The sequence below is a fragment of the Miscanthus floridulus genome, chromosome 18 (assembly GCF_019320115.1).
Source record: "Miscanthus floridulus cultivar M001 chromosome 18, ASM1932011v1, whole genome shotgun sequence".
NCBI lineage: Eukaryota > Viridiplantae > Streptophyta > Magnoliopsida > Poales > Poaceae > Miscanthus > Miscanthus floridulus.
The window spans coordinates 36,525,527-36,539,989 of record NC_089597.1 but is presented as its reverse complement, the minus strand read 5'-3'; positions in this window follow the sequence as shown (position 1 = coordinate 36,539,989).

The following is a 14,463-nucleotide window of genomic DNA, read 5'->3' as shown; positions in this document are numbered from 1 at the left end:
CGTGGCATCTCTTGTTCTGCCACGGGCCATGCACTGGCAGTTATCCGGTCATTCTACCCCTCGGTGAAGCTCGAACGAATCAATGGTGGCTTTGCCCAAAATCTAAGGGACGAGCAAATCACCGCACTAGAGGAGGAGGTGTCTGATTCAGCAATCAAGCTGGCGGACGACTTGGATCTGTTTGGTGATGCTAATCCTCAACCATGATGACATGTAACAAAATTATCTATGTTATGTCGAACAGCTATGTATGAAACATTATGTTTAAGATGTACAAAATGTTAATATTTAATATTAACAATGCATTGTTAGTCCTTTATCTTGTTATCTGCCTCGGCTATTCCACACCTCATGGCGTTAAGAGCTTAGCTCCTATGCGTGCTTAGGAATATAGGTATCATCGAGGAGCCACTACCAACTGTCCATGACGTAGAGCACTATTGCCCTTGCATGTTTAGGTGCTAGACCGAGAACAGGACTTCTTCTAGATAACGTGAAGGAGAACATGGTTGGTCAGTGAATCGAAGGGTGATAGTATATGTCATCTTAAAGATCTTTAGTAGAACATCTCAAGGATAGAAATGCCTAAGGTGTTCAATGCGCCATGAATTAGGGGTGTCGACGTTGTCTTGATCGTAGAGCCTATATGACACTGGTCGGGTCATAGCTTTTATATGCATGGACCTTCTTAGAATTGGCGATGCAAGCCTCCATTTTGGCCGAGAGGTCCATTGCTTCGGCAATGGCGAGTCCTTCTCTTTCGTATTTGTAGGCGGTGGAGATGTTGGCGCGTAGGGTGAGGACGCCCTGCTCCATTAGAATCTTCAACACCAAATAGACATAATGAGGCACAACCATGAACTTAGCGAGAGCTGGTCGGCCAAGGATGGTGTGGTAGGCGGTGTTTAAGTCTGCCACAAAGAAATTCATGTACTCAGTACGGAAGTGGTCGGCGCTGCCAAACTGGACTAGCAAGGTGATCTGCCCTAAAGGTTGGGACGCCCTGCCAGGTACAATACCCCAAAATAGAGAATCAACATGGATGAGATCGTCCTTTGTGAGGCCTAACTCAGTTAGGGCTCTGGCGAAGAGGATATTGAGGGCACTCTCACTGTCGATGAGGACCTTCTTGAACCACACGTTGTGGATGGTTGGATCCAGCACGAGTGGGAAACGCCCAGGGTATGAGATATCTGCCCACTGGTTGGCCCTACTGAATGTGACAGGATGCTCCGATTAGTCTAGATATTTGGGATCAACGACCATGTCGTACTTGGTGATCGATATGACCTACCGAGCGGTGAGCTTCTGCTGGCATTTGCTCTCGGAGGTAGCACATCCTATGAAGATGTGGCGACCATCTTGTTGGCATCTTGGAAAGCAAGTCATGCATCTTTAGGATGCTCCTCCTCCTTGCCGTCATCGAACTCGTCGTCCTTGTGCATCTACTATTTCTTCTCTTCATCATGGAAAGCTTTGGCCATGCCATAGCATTGTTGCATGGTGTGCTTGTTGTTCTTGTGAATTAGGCACGGACTATCGAGGAACTTTTTGTAGGCAGCATTGAAATTGCGTTTAGCGCATGGCTGCTCTACGTTGTTGATGAAGTTTTTCGGTTGGCGGCGACATGGCAGTTCAGTCCTTGATCCATTTGGCCGATCATTTTGCTGGCATTCGCGATCGTCGTAACGCCTGTCATGATCTTCATAACACCATTCTTTGCGGTGATCATCATCATGACGAGGGTGGCGATGCGAGTGGGAAGCACGAGCAACATCATCCTTGAACTGCCAATCAGCTTCTTTGGAATTTGCGTATGAGTTTGCAACCTTGAGGAGTTCACCGATGGTCTGTGGCCTCTTGCGATAAAGTTTAGAGCGCAGCTCCTAATGGTGATGGAGTCCTCTGGTGAAAGCGGAGATGGCCTTACTGTCCCTGATGTTGGGGATGGTGTTCCTTGTTTTGGAGAAGCTCCTAATGTAGCTTCGTAGAGGTTCCCCAGAGGTCTGATGGACTTTCTCCAGATCATATTTTGTGCCAGGCTACTGGCACATTGCCTTGTAATTCTCGATGAAGACTTTCTTGAGATTATCCTAAGATTCGATGGAATCCTCCCTTAGACCCATAAGCTAATTGCTGGCTGTCTGGGAGAGCATGACAGGCAAAAAATTTGCCATTCCATCGCTATTTCCCTCGGTGGCATGTACAATGATCTCATAGAGATGCATCCACTGCTTGGGATTAGCCTTGCCATCGTAGGGATCGACCCCAAAGATCTTGAAGCCTGCGGTCCATTGTATAGCTCGTAGCCTTGTTGAGAAGGGGCAGGGTCCCATTGGCTCGATAGTGGGGAGTGTTCGGAGGCCAATGGGGTCGATGTGTTGGTCGTCATACTCCTGTCGGCGTTGGAGTTCTGCCTGATGTCACTAGGCACGACTGTTCTCTATGCGATTGTGGACATCGAGATCGGCATTGATGCAGTCACGGGCGCCACTGCGCACGGGTTGATTAACCTCCTAGTTGGCGTTACAAGCTGGTCATTGATTTCGTGGTCCTTGTGATCCAGGATTGATGGCAACATTGCCCCTAGACCCCCTTGGATGATCTGGCCGCTATGGTAATGACTCCCCCCATCACGGCAAAAACTATGGGGGTTATGACTGTGTGTGGTTGCTGTCAAATAAGACGGAGCTGGGTTCCAGATGTCATTGACTTGGACCTGAGCTACTTTAAGATGTGCTTGAATCTTGAGTAACTCTGGTGTTGGTGGAAGTCTCACCAACTCGTGGGTAGCCAAAGCTAGATTGGCACTCGGTGTCTACTCTACTTGTTGGTTGTCCACCATGAGGAACTCTTATGGAAGATTACGAGTGAGGGGAGGTGGGCCACCTCTAGCAGCTTGGATGGCGTTTTCTGCTTCTTCATTGTGACGTCGTTGGCGATCAGCGTTCCTGGTTTTGTGCTCACGATGCTGGACACTGGTTTCTCCATCGATAGCAATGCTATCATGGCTAACCATGAAGTGCTCTCTCCCAAAGCCTAGAGGGAAAGGTGGGCAGGTGTTGGTAGAGCCTTTGGAGTATGGCTCGGGGCTTTGATGAGGACATCAACACTAATGATACATCCACACCGACACAAGTACCAGTTTCTGGTCCTATTACTCGTGACCGTGCTCGTCAACTTAATCATCAAGTAAGTTCACTCTTGAGTTCCTGTCCATCATATTTAGACTATGGAGACGCATGCACTCTTGTTTTGGTTAGGAACCAGGGAGAGGACCGAAAGGGAAAAGGATTCACGCATGCAGGATTCGGACTCTAGAACAACTCCAACTTGTGATGTTCACCACGGTCGCATATGGACTCAGATTGGGGCGCTCAAATACTTCATGGAATCCTTATGAAGTATATTTTCACATGGATCTAGAATCAAGTCCATATCTATTCTGAGGCGGCCGCAATGACCAAATTACTACCGAGAGGTTTTCTGTCCAAAAGTGTTGCGTCGCCTTAGTTTGGCCCAATGGGCCATGTATCAAGTCAGGTCCATTAGGGACACATCCTAGGGTTGGAGCACGACCCCAACACCCTGGTGGTCATCCTTCCACCTTCATATACCCCTTAGCCGCCACCAAGAACAGTTGGGTTTTGTTTAGATCAAGTTTAGCTCTCGCTACTTGCTTGTAAGCGCGCGTGCTGGATCAGCTGCCCGTCTTCTTGTCTTTAGAACCCCACCTTATTTGAGATTGAGTTTGAAAACCTTTGTCTTCATCTAGTAAATTCAGTACTTGTTATACTTGTTCTTGCTAGTTCTTCGATTGCTTGCAGGACGAGTGCCCTAGTGGCCAGGTGACGCACTCTACAAGATCGCAGCAGCCATTGGAGGTGGTGTATCGGTTGCTAAGGCGCAGCTTGGAAGGCTATAGTCAGGCCATGAATGTCGTCTCCATCCACCAATCGAGTTATCCCATGCCCTCTCATCAAAAGTTTGGGATTCAACCCTAGCGGGTTCATACCAGTTGGTAATCAGAGCAAGGTTTATCGGTGAGAGACTTCGAATCCTTCGCTATTTTTAATTTTTCCTATAGTCCAGAATAGCCAAAAAAAAGTAGATTAGTTTACCCACAATCCTATAAACCCTTTGAGCCTTTGCTAGCACTGCTTAGTTAGGGCTTGTTGAGTTTTTGGTTGCATCGGTTGTGTCGAGTTGCTGGTCTTAGTGTCTATTCCTTTAGAGTTTTGAGTTCTTTCATGTTTTGGTCACCACAAGATCCACCATCACCATATACATCTTTGCTTCATTTTTGCCACCATGGATCCATATGATGTCTGATTTGAGAGTTTAAATACAATCTAGAAAGATAAAGTTGTCTTCTTTCCAATGCATTTGACCTTTAAGAAAAATTCGTTCTGAGTGCTCCACAATCTTCCTAGAGATTTCCGCATCTGCTGTAATAACAAGAGTTATTAAATCTGAATTCGAAGGGGCTGTGTGCAATAGCCTTATTGTTTGGGTTGTCATAGTACCAAACAAAATATTTAGGGCTCTGCAAAAAGAAGAAGAAAAAAGACAAGAGAAGGAGAAGAAAGAAGGGACTGAATCTGTTATTTTCTTCATGATGTGCTAGTTACTCTTTTTCAGTGACTACCTTTGTGCCTAAGCTCATGTCTCTAGCATGGTGTAGCCTAGGACAAGCATAGTACCACCATTGAATGATTATTCAGCTTGCTTTTGTGACTAACATGGTGCTAGTACTTCCTTGCTTCAACCCACCTATAGCTCCACATATTTTGACTACAGCTTGGTAGGTGTTGTTGTTGTGGCACCGATACACTTCATTCCACGGTTGCAGACTTGTTGGTTGCTGTCCCCTCCTGTTGAGCAAGGTAAGAATTGGTAAGAGCTTGTGTAACGGGTTGAGAGTGAGAGTCTTGCTGTAGCTACATCCTAATAGCTGTAGGGCTTTTATTTCTTCACCTGTTTTCTTGTTGTCCTTGTCTTTTACACCATGTCAGGGTCAAAGGATGTTAACAAGATGCCATAATCTCCTCGCACCAAGGGCATCATTCAACATTCTACAAGGCAAGTGCAGCTGCATACAGAAGGACTTGATCAAGATTTGCAGGTGACCAATGATAAGATTGGGCAATTGGAGGCCACCCAACTTACCACCACCACCAAGCTTACAGGATTGGAGGCATCTATTGCCCGTATGGATAGAAGCCTTGCTGCTCTTCTGAAGCGTTTTGATGACTTCCACACAAAAGACAAAGAGCAACATAATGAAGACAACAAGGACAAAGAGCGACTCTAAGATAATTATGATGATGATTATACTGCTGATACTAAACATGATGCTCATGACACTCATGACCGGCGTTGCCTACACCATAATCATAGAGGTATGGGTGGTCACCGCCGACGCAAGATACCCAATAATAATGATGCTTTCAGTAAAATTAAATTTAAAATACATCCTTTTGAAGGTAAGTATGATCCTAATGCATACATTTCTTGGGAAATTGCTGTTGACCAAAAGTTTGCATGTCATGAATTTCCTGAGAATACACGTGTTAGAGCTGCTACTAGTGAGTTTACTGACTTTGCTATTGTTTGGTGGATAGAACATGGCAAGAAAAATCCTAATAACATACCATGAACTTGGAATGCTTTGAAACGAATCATGAGGGCCAGATTTGTTCCTTCTTACTATACACGTGATTTGTTAAATAAATTGCAACAACTGAGACTGGGTGCTAAAAGTGTAGAAGAATATTATCAAGAATTGCAAATGGGTATGTTGTGTTGTAATTTAGATGAGGATGAGGAACCTGCTATGGCAAGATTTTTGGGTGGGTTAAATCATGAAATTCAGGACATCCTTGCGTATAAAGAATACACTAACATAACTCGTTTGTTTCATCTTGCTTGTAAAGCTAAAAGGGAAGTGCAGGGACGACGTGCCAGTGCCAAGAATAATATTTCTGTAGGGAAGACTAATTCATGGCAGCCTCGCATGACTACTACTCCGACTGCACATATCCTATGCCATCATCTAGCGACAAGCCTCATGCTACTCCCACAAATTCAGTGGCGAAGACGATCCAGAAGCCTGCTGTGAGTGCTTCATTCGTGGCATCTACAGGTAGAACAAGAGACGTTTAGTGTCACTGGTGCAAGGGATATGGACATTTGATGTGTGACTATCCAAGCAAGCATGTTATGGTCATCAAAGATGATGGTGAGTATTCCTCTGCTAGTGATTTTGATGAAGATACACTTGCTTTGCTTGTTGCTGACCATGCAGGTAGTGAGGAACAACCAGAAGAGCATATTGGTGCAGAGGATGTAGATCATTATGAGAGCCTCATTATGCAGTGTGTGCTTAGCGCACAAATGGAGAAGGTGGAGCAAAATCAGTAGCATACACTGTTCCAAACAAAGTGTGTCATTAAAGAGCGTTCGTGTCATTTGATAATTGATGGAGGTAGCTGCAACAACTTGGCTAGCAGCGATATGGTAGAGAAGCTTGCATTTACAACCAAACCGCACCCACATCCCTATCACATTCGATGGCTCAACAATAGTGGTAAGGTTAAGGTGACAAGACTGGTACGAATTAATTTTGCTATTGGATCATATCATGATGTTGTTGAGTGTGATGTTGTGCCTATGGAAGCTTGTCATATTCTACTAGGTAGACCATGGCAATTTGATACGAATTGTATGCATCATGGTAGATCAAATATGTATTCTCTCATACACCATGATAAGAAAATTGTTTTGCTTCCTATGTCTCCTGAAGTTATTGTGCGTGATGATGTTGCCAAAGCTAGGAAAACTCAAACTGAGATCGATAAAAATGTCAAATCTATTAGTAGTAAGAAAGATGAGATAAAATTGAAAGGACATTGGTTGCTTGCTACTAAATCTAATATTAATGAATTGGTTGCTTCCACTTCTGTTGCTTATGCTTTGGTATGCAAGGATGCTTTGATTTCAGTTCACGATATGCAACATTCTTTGCCCCCTGCTGTTGCTAACATTTTGCAGGAGTATTCGGATGTTTTTCCAAGTGAGACACCAGCGGGGCTGCCACCAATACGAGGGATTGAACACCAAATTGATCTTATTCCTAGTGCATCTTTGCCAAACCGTGCGCCATACAGGACAAATCCAGAAGAAACAATGGAAATTTAGCGACAAGTGCAAGAACTACTCGACAAAGGTTATGTGCGTGAGTCCCTTAGTCCTTGTGTTGTTCCTATTATTTTAGTGCCTAAGAAAGATAGAACATGGCGTATGTGTGTTGATTGTAGAGCTATTAATAATATCACCATTCGATATCGACACCCTATTCCACGTTTGGATGATATGCTTGATGAACTGAGTGGTGCTGTTGTGTTTTCCAAAGTTGATTTGCGTAGTGGGTACCACCAAATTCGTATGAAATTGGGAGATGAATAGAAAACTGCTTTCAAAACTAAATTTGGTTTATATGAGTGGTTAGTCATGCCATTTGGGTTAACTAATGCACCTAGTACTTTCATGAGATTAATGAACGAGGTTCTACATGCTTTCATTGGAAAATTTGTTGTAGTCTACTTTGACGATATATTGATTTACAACAAATCTATGGATGAACATCTTGGTCACTTACGTGCTGTTTTTAATGCTTTACGAGATGCACATTTATTTGGTAACCTTGAGAAGTGCACCTTTTGCACCGATCGAGTGTCTTTTCTTGGCTGTGTTGTGACTCCACAGGGAATTGAGGTTGATCAAGCCAAGGTAGAAGCTATACAGGGATGGCCTGTACCAAAGACTATCACACAAGTGCGGAGTTTCCTAGGACTTGCTGGTTTCTATCGCCATTTTGTGAAGGACTTCAACACCATTGCTGCACCTTTGAATGAGCTTATAAAGAAGGGAGTGCCTTTTAGTTGGGGCAAAGTACAAGAGAACTCCTTCAACATGCTAAAAGATAAGTTGACACATGCACCTCTCCTCCAACTTCCTGATTTTAATAAGACTTTTGAACTTGAATATGATGCTAGTGGAATTGGACTGGGTGGTGTTTTGTTACAAGAAGGCAAACCTATCGCGTATTTTAGTGAAAAATTGAGCGGGCCTATTATGAACTATTCAACTTATGATAAGAAATTGTATGCTCTTGTTCACACATTAGAAACATGGCAGCATTACTTGTGGCCCAAAGAGTTTATTATTCATTCTGATCATGAATCTTTGAAGCATATTCGTAGTCAAGGAAAATTGAACCGTAGACATGCTAAGTGGGTTGAATTTATTGAATCTTTTCCTTATGTTATTAAGCACAAGAAAGGGAAAGAGAATATTATTGCTGATGCTTTGTTTAGGAGATATACCTTGCTGAATCAACTTGATTACAAAATCTTTGGATTATAATCAATTAAAGACCAATATGTTAATGATGTTGATTTTAAAGATGTGTTGCTGCATTGTAAAGATGGGAAAGGTTGGAACAAATTCATCTTTAGTGATGGGTTTGTGTTTAGAGCTAACAAGCTATGCATTCCAGCTAGCTCCGTTCGTTTGTTGTTGCTGCAGGAAGCGCATGGAGGTGGCTTGATAGGGCATTTTGGAGCTAAGAAAACGGAGGACATACTTGCTGGTCATTTCTTTTGGCCAAAGATGAGAAGAGATGTGGAGAGGTTTGTTGCTCGTTGCCTAACATGTCAAAAGGCTAAATCACGGTTAAATCCACATGGTTTGTATTTGCCTCTACCTGTTTCTAGTGCTCCTTGGAAAGATATTTCTATGGATTTTGTGATGGGTTTGCCAAGGACTAGGAAGGGACATGATAGTGCGTTTGTGGTTGTTGATAGATTTTCTAAGATGGCACATTTCATACCCTGTTATAAAACGGATGATGCTACTCATATTGCTGATTTGTTCTTTCAAGAAATTGTTCATTTGCATGGTGTGCCCAATACAATTGTTTCTGATCGTGATGCTAAATTTCTTAGTCATTTTTGGAAGACTTTATGGGAAAAACTGGGGACAAAGCTTTTGTTTTCTACTACATGTCATCCCCAAACCGATGGTCAAACTGAAGTTGTCAATAGAACATTGTCTACTATGTTAAGAGCTGTTTTAAAGAAGAACATTAAGATGTGGGAAGATTGTTTGCCTCATATTGAATTTGCTTATAATCGTTCGCTGCATTCTACTACAAAGATGTGCCCATTTTAGATTTTATATGGTTTCTTGCCTCGTGCTCCCATTGATTTGATGCATTTGCCATCTTCTGAAAAACTAAATTTTGATGCTACTAAGCGCGTTGAATTGATGTTAAAACTGCGTGAAACAACTAAAGAAAACATAGAGCGTATGAATACTAAATATAAGTTTGTTGGTGATAAAGGTAAAAAGGAACTAATATTTGAATTAGGAGATTTAGTTTGGTTGCACTTGAGAAAGGACAGGTTTCCTGAATTAAGAAAGTCTAAATTGATGCCTAGGGCTGCTGGACCGTTTAAAGTGTTAGAGAAAATTAATGATAATGCATATAAGCTCGATTTACCAATAGATTTTGGGGTTAGTCCCACATTTAACATTGTAGATTTGAAGCCATATTTGGGAGAAGAAGAAGAGCTTGAGTCAAGGATGACTCAAATGCAAGAAGGGGAGGATGATGAGGACATCAACACCAACGATACATGCACACCGACACAAGTACCAGTTTCTGGTCCTATTACTCGCGCTCGTACTTGTCAACTTAATCATCAAGTAAGTTCACTCTTGAGTCCCTGTCCATCATATTTAGACCATGGAGACGCGTGCACTTTTGTTTTGGTTAGGAACCAGGGAGAGGACCAAAAGGGAAAAGGATTCGCGCAGGCTGGATTCGGACTCCAGGACAACTCCAACTTGTGATGTTCACCACGGTGGCATACGGACACGGATTGGGGCATTCAAGTACTTCATGGAATCCTTATGAAGTCTATTTTCACATGGATCTAGAATCAAGTCCATATCTGTTCTAAGGTGACCACAATGACCGAATTACTACCAAGAGGTTTTCTATGCAAAGGTGCTGCGTCGCCTTAGTTTGGCCCAATGGGCTGTATATCAAGTCAGGTCTATTAGGGATGCATCCTAGGGTTGTAGCACGACCCCAACACCCTGGTGGTCAACCTTCCACCTTCATATACCCCTTAGCTGCCACCAAGAATAGTTAGGTTTTGTTTAGATCAAGTTTAGCTCTCACTACTTGCTTATAAGCGCGCGTGCTGGATCAGCCGCCCGTCTTCTTGTCTCCAGAACCCCACCTTATTTGAGATTGAGTTTGAAAACCTTCATCTTCATCTAGTAAATTCAGTACTTGTTATACTTGTTCTTGCTAGTTCTTCAATTGCTTGCAGGACGAGTGCCCTAGTGGCTGGGTGACGCGCTCCACAAGATCGCGGCAGCCATTGGAGGTGGTGTATCGGTTGCTGAGGCGCAGCTTGGAAGGCTGTAGTCGGGCCGTGAACGTTGTCTCCATCCACCAATCGAGTTATCCCATGCCCTCTCATCAAAAGTTTAGGATTCAACCCTAGCAGGTTCATACCAGGCTTTCCCCTAGGATTGTTTAGAGCGTGTCATCCAGAAGGTCTGTTCAGATTTGCACCATGTTTACCATTGGTGCAGGCTGGTCGGCCTCAAGGAAGTCGATTTGATCAAGGTTGTCGACGCGGCTGCGCTTGGCATGGTCGACGAAAAGATGGCACACGGCATCCTGACAGATCAAATCTGCACCCACTAGCCCAAAAGGATAGGGCCTCGGCATGCTCTCTGTTGGGCGAAGAGTGGTCGCCGTTGAACGTTACGCCCTTCTGGAGTTGCCGTGATCACTAAATCTTCGTCTTGCCACCTTGGACGATGTGCACGAGCGGGGCGCTCGACGTTAGTGGCATGGTGACCTTGGAGTGCAGGAGGTTCGTCGCTCGCTCTAGATCAATCTAAGACCGAATCCACGAGGAGCTGACATTCCGCTAAGCGGTCCGTGACCCGATCGATAGCTTCAATCAGATCGTTATTGTTGATGGATCTCCCTACCCAGCGGCGAGGCATCGGGATCGGAGATGTCATTATAGATGTTGGCACGATCGGCGGAGGGTGATCCTATACCGCCTCCATGATTTCCCCGCTGCCGTCAGGGCCGATGACCCAAGTCATGGATCCGACCATGAAGATCTGGCCCGGCTTGGGAAAGGCCATGGAGCTCGAGAAAGTGACCATCTGGTTGGTTATGGAATCAGCACGCACACCCCCTACCTAGAGCGCCACTGTCGATAAAATCTGGTCGGCAGTCTACCGAGGGTATACCCACAATAGTAGATGATCAGTGGAGGTGCACATAATAGGAACCGGATGGTGACACAAGGCGTAGGGACAACGATTTAGACAAGTTCGGGCCGTCGAATCGACGTAATACCCTACGTCCTGTGTATTTATTGGATTGTATTGAATATGAGATGAATTCAAGGGGGTCCCTACCCGCCTTATATAGTCTGGGGATAGAGTTACAAGTCGGTTTAGGCCTAAATCTATTCGGTTATATGGTAAGTATTTACAAGGAATATGATATCTATCATGGTCCTTATCGGTGTTTTGGGTCCGGTGGATCCTCTACCGACTAGTGAAAGTGTACTGTGTGCCCCTAATCCCGGATGGTGATGCAATGAGACACAAGGTTTATACTGGTTCAGGCAACAGGTGCCCTACGTCTAGTCTGAGAGAGCGATCTTGTATTCCTTGCACCGAGGTGCTTGTAGTAGGGGTTTACAAGCAGGGCAAGAGAGGGAGCTAGTCCTAGGTCTCTGCATAGTGGCGTGGGTTGCTTCAGATGTTGATCTCTTGCAAAGAGGGATCGTGTGTGTTACAGAGCGTTGTGTTGTTTGTGCATGTGTGTCCATTGTCTAGAAGCGGCCCCGGTCACTCCCTTTTATAGTCGAAGGGAGGCACAGGGGCGGTACATGGATTTGCTACGTGGCGTTTTATGAGCAGAGGTGGCATGTCCGAGCCCTATAGCTCATCACTGTGGCGGTATGGTCGGTGGAGCGGCCTTGTCCTCGGTGCACTAGAGCAACACGCCGGTCACGCCTGATCCTGTGCAACGTGGGAGCTCCTGTGGTGGCGTGCACGCCTTCTTCTATTGGAGGCATGCTGGTCACTGTATGTTGACAACATAGAGAGCCAAGGCCTAGTCGATGCAGAGGCTGAACCATTGTGGGGGGCTCAGCGGGTGCGAGTCCCGAGGCTATAGGGGCCCGAAAGCAGATAGCCGAGGCTCGGAGAGAGCAGTTGGTCTTGTACGCTGATTCTGAGGCTACAGGGACCCAGACTTGACTCTCCATGTCGCGCTGTCCTTGGAGCAAGGGTTAGGTAGCACAGTGTAGCATGGGTGTTAGTCATGGGCACAGTGCCGAGCACAGCGACCGGTAACCCCTGCCTCGTCCTATCCCGGATGGCATGGCGTTGATGTGACTCCCATCTCGTCGGCCACTCCGCTGTATCGAGCCATCATTCGGCTGACATCACGGGAGTGGTTGGACGTGTTAGTTGGATGTGACGTCCCATTAGAGAAGTCAGTCAAGGCGGAGGTGATGGGGTTGATGCCGAGCCAGCCTCGAGCGAGTCAGAGAATTGGTACCTCGTCCGAGGCCTTGTGGTTCGGGGCCTCGAGCGAGGTAGAGAATCGGTACTTCGTCCGAGGCCTTGCACGCTAGGCCTCGAGCGAGTCGGAGAATCAGTACCTCATCCGAGGCCTTGCGGTTCGAGGCCTCGAGCGAGGCAGAGAATCGGTACTTTGTCCGAGGCCTTGCGTGCGGGGCCTCGGGCGAGTCAGAGAATCGGTACCTTGTCCGAGGCCTTGCGCGCGGGGCCTCGAGCGAGGCGGAGAATCGGTACTTCATCTGAGGCCTTGCGCGCGGGGCCTCAAGCGAGTCAGAGAATCAGTACCTCATCCGAGGCCTTACGGGCGGGGCCTCGGGCGAGTCGGAGAATTGGTACCTCGTCCGAGGCCTCGTTGTTTCATTCTGGGCTGAGCCTGCTTCAGGTGAGTCCGGATGTTGTTCGAGGTGGGTCGAGTGGTCTAGCCGAGCCTCGGATAAGGTGGGGGTTTGCCGGTGGTTGCCCCTTGGCTTCGATATTTACAAGCTCTAAGCGATTTTTTCGATTCTTGCTTAGGGGACCCCTTTTTACGGTACCCGACAGTAGCCCCCGAGCCTTGGGGAGAGCGTGAGTGCTCTCCCTAAGGTTTTGATGAGACTTGGCTCGCGGCAGCTCCTGTCGGGATGGTGTTTCATACTCGAGGCTTCAATGGGTGCACGCGAGCGCACCCGCCGGGTGTAGCCCTCGAGGCCCTGGAGGAGTGGATTTATTCCTCTAGGGGCTTTTCTCATGTTGAGTGAGGGGTTTTATCATGTTTGCCGAGCCCACGAGTGCGAGTTCGGGTCACTGGGCCTCAGCTTGGTTGCAGGAAGAGCCCTCGAGCCTCTGCTCGGAGCAAGAGAGCGATCAGGAGTTTCCCTGTCTTTTTTGTGCGGCCCTCGTGCATCCTTTTCGTTTGGAAGGAGGGGTTGTTTGCCGAGCCCCTGAGTGCGAGTTTGGATTGCTGGGTCTCGGCTTGGTTGTAGGAAGAGCCCCCAAGCCTCTACTCGGAGCGAGAGGGCGATCAGGAGTTTTCCTGTCTTTTTTATGTGGCCCTCGCGCATCCTTTTCATTCGGAAGGAGGGGTTGTTTGCCGAGCCCCTAAGTGCGAGTTTGGGTCACTGGGTCTTGGCTTGGTTGCAGGAAAAGCCCCTGAGCCTCTGCTCAGAGCGAGAGGGCGATCAGGAGTTTCCCTGTCTTTTTTATGCGGCCCTCATGCATCCTTTTCGTTCAGAAGGAGGGGTGGAGTATGCTAGGCTACCCTCGGTGGGCGTGAGCAGTGACACCTCCGGTGAGCTGTTACCAGGTAAGTCCGAGTGGAGGCCCATGCCCCATTCGATAGGGGTCGGCTAGCGATCCAGAGACGCACTCCAAAAGTACCAGAGGGCTTCTCTAGTGGGTCCTAGGGCCGTTCGATTGGCCCCAGGGGCTTGGTGCCTCCCTACGATGGGATCCCATTTAGAGACCTCCCTGCCGGTCTCAGACACAACTTAGGGCATCCCAAGCAATTGCTTGCTTGGGCCTCGGCCATGTACGGGCTCACCCATAGTCATCCCTAACTCTGTTTGTCCTGGGGCGGCTGTCGAGACCCTCGGAGGCCCAGCTTTCGAACCCCTGGACCATAACGGGCTCGGTGCCTTCTATCACGTTTGCCGAGCCCCCGAGTGCGAGTTCAGGTTGCTGGGCCTCGGCTTGTTTGCAGGAAGAGCCCTTGAGCCTCTACGCGGAGCAAGAGGGCGATCAAGAGTTTCCCTGTCTTTTTTGTGTGGCCCTCGCGCATCCTTT